Source organism: Penaeus monodon, chromosome 37 (assembly GCF_015228065.2).
Source record: "Penaeus monodon isolate SGIC_2016 chromosome 37, NSTDA_Pmon_1, whole genome shotgun sequence".
In the NCBI taxonomy this organism is placed as follows: Eukaryota; Metazoa; Arthropoda; class Malacostraca; order Decapoda; family Penaeidae; genus Penaeus; species Penaeus monodon.
Genome location: NC_051422.1, coordinates 10,820,781 through 10,826,873, shown reverse-complemented (window position 1 = coordinate 10,826,873; position 6,093 = coordinate 10,820,781). Strand labels below are relative to the sequence as shown.

Genomic DNA, 6,093 nt, shown 5'->3' with positions numbered 1-6,093 from the left:
CACCTGTTGGCACCCCTTTTAATTATGAAAGGGGAGAGGGAAGGCGATTGGGGGTGAGAGGGAAAAGGGGGAGAGGGAGAAAGAGAGGAGACGGAGAAATAGAGAGAAAAGGGGAGTAGGAGGGAAAAGGAAGAGGACGAGAGACGGAGAGAAGGGGAGCAAATTAATCTTTCGCAAAAAACCTAAACCCACTTTTTGACCCCGGGGGATCGAGAAAACATATCAAAATATGTACAATACCATAACAAATTTACACAAAAGCATATAAAAGTGTATTCCCCCGTACTAAAAACACTGAACGTAGGTTAAACATCAAATTCTATCCAAGGAAATTGAAGTTGCCCAAAGGGGGTTATGTTATTCGGGAACATCGGTACCGGGAAAAAAACAGACTGGGGAACATCGGCACCCGGGGAAAAAACAAGCACGGGGGAAAAGAGGACCGGAGAACACAGCCACCAGGGAACATCTGCCCGGGATCAAAGGGGCCGGGTAACAAGGTACCTTATTGACAACGGTGAGCCTCGGACCAGGGATCAAAAAACCGGGGGAAAATTATACCCATAGTCCCCAGGGAAATTTTTATCCAGGAACAAGCTTTCGGGGAACATCGTTTCGCACTAAGTTATTAAATTTTTGTGGGAAAAGAAGGGGTTTATGCAGGAGAATAAGTTTCCCCCATGTAATGGTTCCCAAAAAAAATTTTTGTGGCGCCAGAAGTTATATATATATATATATTTTAATAAAATATATATATATATATTATAATAATATAATAATATATATTATATTCTTTTTTTAACGTAGGTTTATGTCAGCCCCGTGGCCAGCATGAATTAATTGAGTTTTTTGTTGTGATGCTTTGGGGGGTAGTGGTAGGGGGCCCCCGTTCCTTTCCCCGGAGAGTGCCGGTTACCTTTTTTTAGGAATCATTCTCTTATTTTATCCCGGGGTTTTGGGGCCGCAATTTATTTGGGGGGCTTTGGGACCCAGTGGGTAGGTAGGCAATCGAGGTGAAGTTTTGCCCAAGGGGGAAAAAACGGCCCGGGGTGACTCGAACCCTGAATAGATTGCCCTCGGGGGCAGGTTTTTGTTTGACGCTTAAAAATTGGCCCCAGCGGCCTATAAAATTTATTAATAATAATATATTATATATTATATATAATAATATTATTAAAAACACAAATACCCACACACACACAACACACACACAAAAACACAACAAAAACCCCAAAACACACACACACAACACACACCACCCCACACACACACAACACACACACACACAAAAACACAACACCACACACACCCCCCAAATTGTTCAATCTTCCATTCACAAAAAGGTACAACTTAGCGACGAGAGCAGTCCTAGGGTTTGGCAAAGGAATGGGGCATCGGTTCTTTTACTTTCCCGGGGGTGAACCCCCACCGTTTAACCGGGGGTTTTCCCGCAGGCTTCCCGCAGGTCTTGTGTAGAGGCCAAGGGAACCCCGTTCTCGGGCATGGTAGGATCGCTCGGCCTTCCGTATCAAAACAAGATTCCCTTAAATTCGTTAATACTTTTTTGTCGATGACGCAAAGCAGGGGCTAAGACCTACCTAAAAGCATTTAAAAATTTAGAAACTGTACTTTGCTTTTTAAAGATATACAAATATTAAACAATAACACGAGCATTTTTAAAAACAAGGCTCACGCTTGCACAAACAGCAAAAATCGTTCGAAAGAACCGGGAAAGAGATTTGGCATACTCGGGGGGTAGTTTGTTGGGTAAATGTCCATCACTGTCCTTTTTGATGACGAGGGGAAATTCGAACTCGGAAGAGAAGCGCTGGAGGCCGGAGTCCCCAGGGCGTCGTGAGAAATACCAAAGCGATATAGACGGGGGAGGGTTTTTTTGCCGACCCATTTCGAACGAATTTTAAGGAGATGGAAGTGTGGCCTTTATGTAACAACACAAGAATGTGGGGAATTTCCCAAACAGAATTTTTTACTTGAACGACTTACATTCGGCAGCTATGGGCTTGACTGAAAAAAAAAATTTGAAAAAAGAGAAAAAAAAAACCCTACTGATGTAACTGGGCGTTTAGCCAAAGCGGGAAGAGTCGGGTTAGGCAACATGGGCATTTCGTCGAGGTTGAGGCGGGCAAGGAAACGGTACTCTGATGGGGGAGGACGCAGCGGTCAAAAGCAGGTTCCCATGCCCCCAACTTGCGTATGTTCCCTCAGCGCCAGAGTCTCAAAGAAAGAAAAATTATGATTATGATTTGATGTTAACAAAAAATGATACTAATGTAATGACCCCTAATGACAATAGTAATAATAAATAACAATTATGATAGTACATAACAAAAATAAGATGATAATGATAAAAACGATACTAGTAATAATAATGAGATGATTATTTAAAGCTAACAATTAACAATAATAATAAGAAAAAGAATGAGAATAATCACATGCCTAGAGACATATTTTTTTGGGGAGCAAAGATTAACTGATTTGCTTATACCGCGATAATAGAGAGGAAGAAGTGGTTGAGAAAAAAGGGGAAAACATTCATTGCAAATTATAGATATAGTACACACCACAACAAAAACACACCACGTGTGTGGTGGTGTGTGTGGGGGTGTGGTGTGTGTGTGGGGGTGGGGGGTGTGTGTGTGTGTGTGTGGTGGGTGCGTGGTGGTTGTGGTGAATATAAAAATTTTTAAAATTTTTAATAATATATATATATATATATATATATATAATATATATAATTTTATATATAATATATATATAATTTTATATATAATGTATATATAATTTTATATATATTGATATATATAATATATATATAGATATATATATATATATATATATAATATATTATATATATATATATATTATATATATATATATTATAATTATATAAAATATATATATATAATATATATAAAATTTTATTATATATATATATATATATATATATATATATATATATATATATATTTATATTTACACACACCCCACACACACGCACACACACAACACACACACACACAAAACACACACACACACACACACACACACACACACGTGAGTGTGTGTGTGTGTGTGTGTGTGTACATATATACATATATATTTGCATATGAATGATTCTACACTTTTTCTCAACACACTTCTGTCTCTCTCTGGATTATCGCGGTAGTAAGCAAATAACAGTTAATCTTTCGCTCACCTAAAAATATGTCTCTAGGCATGTGATTATTCTCATTCATTATTATCATTATTATTATTGATATAATTGTTAGCATTATAATAATCATCATCATTATTATTACTAGTATCGTTTTTATCATTATCATCATTATTTTTTGTTATGTACTATCATAATTGTTATTTAATTATTACTATTGTCATTATGGTCATTATCATTAGTATCATTGTTGTTAACATCATAATCATAATCATAATTATTTTCTTTCTTATGAGACTCTGGGCGCTGATGGAACATACGCAAGTTGTGGGGGATGGAGAAAACCTGCTTTTGACCGACTGCGTCCTCCGCCACATGCACGAGTACCGCTTCCTTGCCCGCCAAAATCGACGAAATGCCCATGTTGCCTAACCACGACATCCTTCCCGCTTTGGCTCAACGACCAGTTACATCAGTAGGGTTTTATTTCTCTATTTCGAATATTTTTTTTCAGTCAAGCACTCATAGCTGACCTGAATGTAAGTGCGTTCAAGTAAATAATTCTGCTTGGTAGATTTCCCCACCATTCTTGTGTTGTTACATAAAGGCCACACCTTCCATTCCTTAGGAATTCGATTCGAAATGGGTCGGCGGAGAACCTCCCCCCGTCGTTATGATCTGCGTTGGTATTATCATCACGACGACCTAGGGGCTCCGGCCTCCAGCGCTTCTCTTCCCGAGTATCTGAAGTTCCCTGCGTCAGTCTAAAAGGACAGTGATGGACATTTACCCCAACAAACTACAACCCGACGTATGACACGAATCTCGTTTTCCGGTGTTTCCCCGAACGATGTTGCTGTTTGTGCAAGCCGGTGAAACCTTGTATTTTGAAATGCTCGTGTATATTGTTTAATATTTTATATCTTTAAAAAGCAAAGTACAGGTGATTCATGAATTTAAATGCATTTTAGGTAGGTTTTTAGCAGCTGCTTTGCGTCATCGACAAAAAGTATATATACAGAATTTAACGGAATCTTGTATTGATACAGGAAAGTGCCGAAGCGAGTCCTACCAGTGCCCGAGAGACGTGGCTTACCTTGGCCTCTACACCAAGACCTGCGGGGAAGCCTGCAGGAAGCCCGGTTCAACGGTGGAGGTGTCAGCTCTCCGGAAGTACAAGAACCGAGTGTCCAGTGCCGTTGCCAAAGTCCTGCAGGAGCTGCGTCTCGTCGTCTAAGTTGTACACTTATTGTGCAGATGTGAAGAATTTGAGACAATATGTGTGTGTGTGTGTGTGTGTGTGTGTGTGTGTGTGTGTGTGTGTGTGTGTGTGTGTGTGTGTGTGTGTGTGTGTGTGTGTGTGTGTGTGTGTGTGTGTGTGTGTGTGTGTGTGTTTGTATGTATGTATGTATGTGTGTGTGTATGTGTGTGTATGTGTGTATTATATACATATTATATATATATATATATATATATATATATATATATATATATATATATATATATATATAAGGCCGCTGTGGCCGAATAGTTAGAGCGTCGAACTCAACACTGTCACGACGGCAATCTGAGTTCGAGGGTTCGAGTCACCGACCGGCGCGTTGTTCCCTTGGGCAAGGAACTTCACCTCGATTGCCTACCTAGCCACTGGGTGGCCAAGCCAGCCCAAAGTCAATGCTGGTCCCAAACCCGGATAAAATAGAGAGAATGATTACCTAAAAAAAAAGGTAACACCGGCACTCTCCGTGGAAAGGAACTGGGGACCCTACCACGTACTCACTCCAAGAGCATCACAACATGAAAACTACAATTAAGTATCATGCTGTGACCACGGCGGCTCAGACATGAACCTACCGTTAAAAGAAGAATATATATATATATATATATATATATATATATATATATATATATATATATATATATATATATATATATAACATTCTGGCGCTCACATAAAAGTATTTGGAACCACTTACAGTGGAGGAACTTATTCTCTCTGCATAAACCCCTTCTGTTCCACACAAAGTTAATAACTTTAGGTGCGTAACGATGTTCCCCGTAAGCTATGTTCCTGGATGACAAAGTTCCTCGGTATCTATGAGGTATAATGTTCCCCGGTGTTTATGATCCCTGGTGCCGAGGCTCACCGTTGTCAATAAGGTACCTATGTTACCCGGTCCCTTGATCCCGGTGCAGATGTTCCCTGGTGGCTGTGTTCTCCGGTGCCTCTATTCCCCGGTGCTTGTGTTCCCCGGTGCCGATGTTCCCCAGTACTGATGTTTCCCGGTACCGATGTTCCCGAATAACATAAAGCTCCCTTGGCAACTGTCAATTTCCTTGGATAAGAATTGATGCTTAACCTACAGTTCAGTGTTTTTAGATACAGGGGAATACACTTTTATATGCTAGTTTGTGTAAATTTGTTATGGTATATGTACATAGCTTGGATATGTATTATCTCGAGTCCACCCGTAGGTCTAAAGTAGGTTTAGGCTTTTTGCGTAAGATTAATTTGCTCTCTCTCTCTCCGTCTCTCGTCCTCTTCCTTTCCCTCCTACTCCCCTTTTCTCTCTATTTCTCCGTCTACCTCTCTTTCTCCCTCTCCCCCTTTTCCCTCTCACTCCCAATCGCCTTCCCTCTCCCCCTTTCATAATTACGAAGGAGTGCCGAACAGGTGTGCTGTGTCATAGCACAAAAAAGGAAAGGAACTAAACAGTTATTTTCGATTTCCAAACGAAGAACAGATTACACAGATTTAGGTTTACGATGTATATAATATATGTAATATATAATATATATGTATATAAAATGAACAGAAATAAATTAAATATATACAAAATATATAAGACATACAATATAAAGCAGATATACTGAGAAAGATAGAGATAAGGGGGGGGGGGGGCTAGGTGAGGAAAGGA

At 39.7% G+C, this 6,093-nt stretch overlaps 1 pseudogene; it reads left to right on the top strand.

Moving 5' to 3' along the window:
• Positions 1 to 2,116: 2,116 nt before the first annotated feature.
• LOC119596198 lies at positions 2,117 to 4,534 on the top strand (annotated as a pseudogene).
• The last annotated feature ends 1,559 nt before the right edge of the window (positions 4,535 to 6,093 follow it).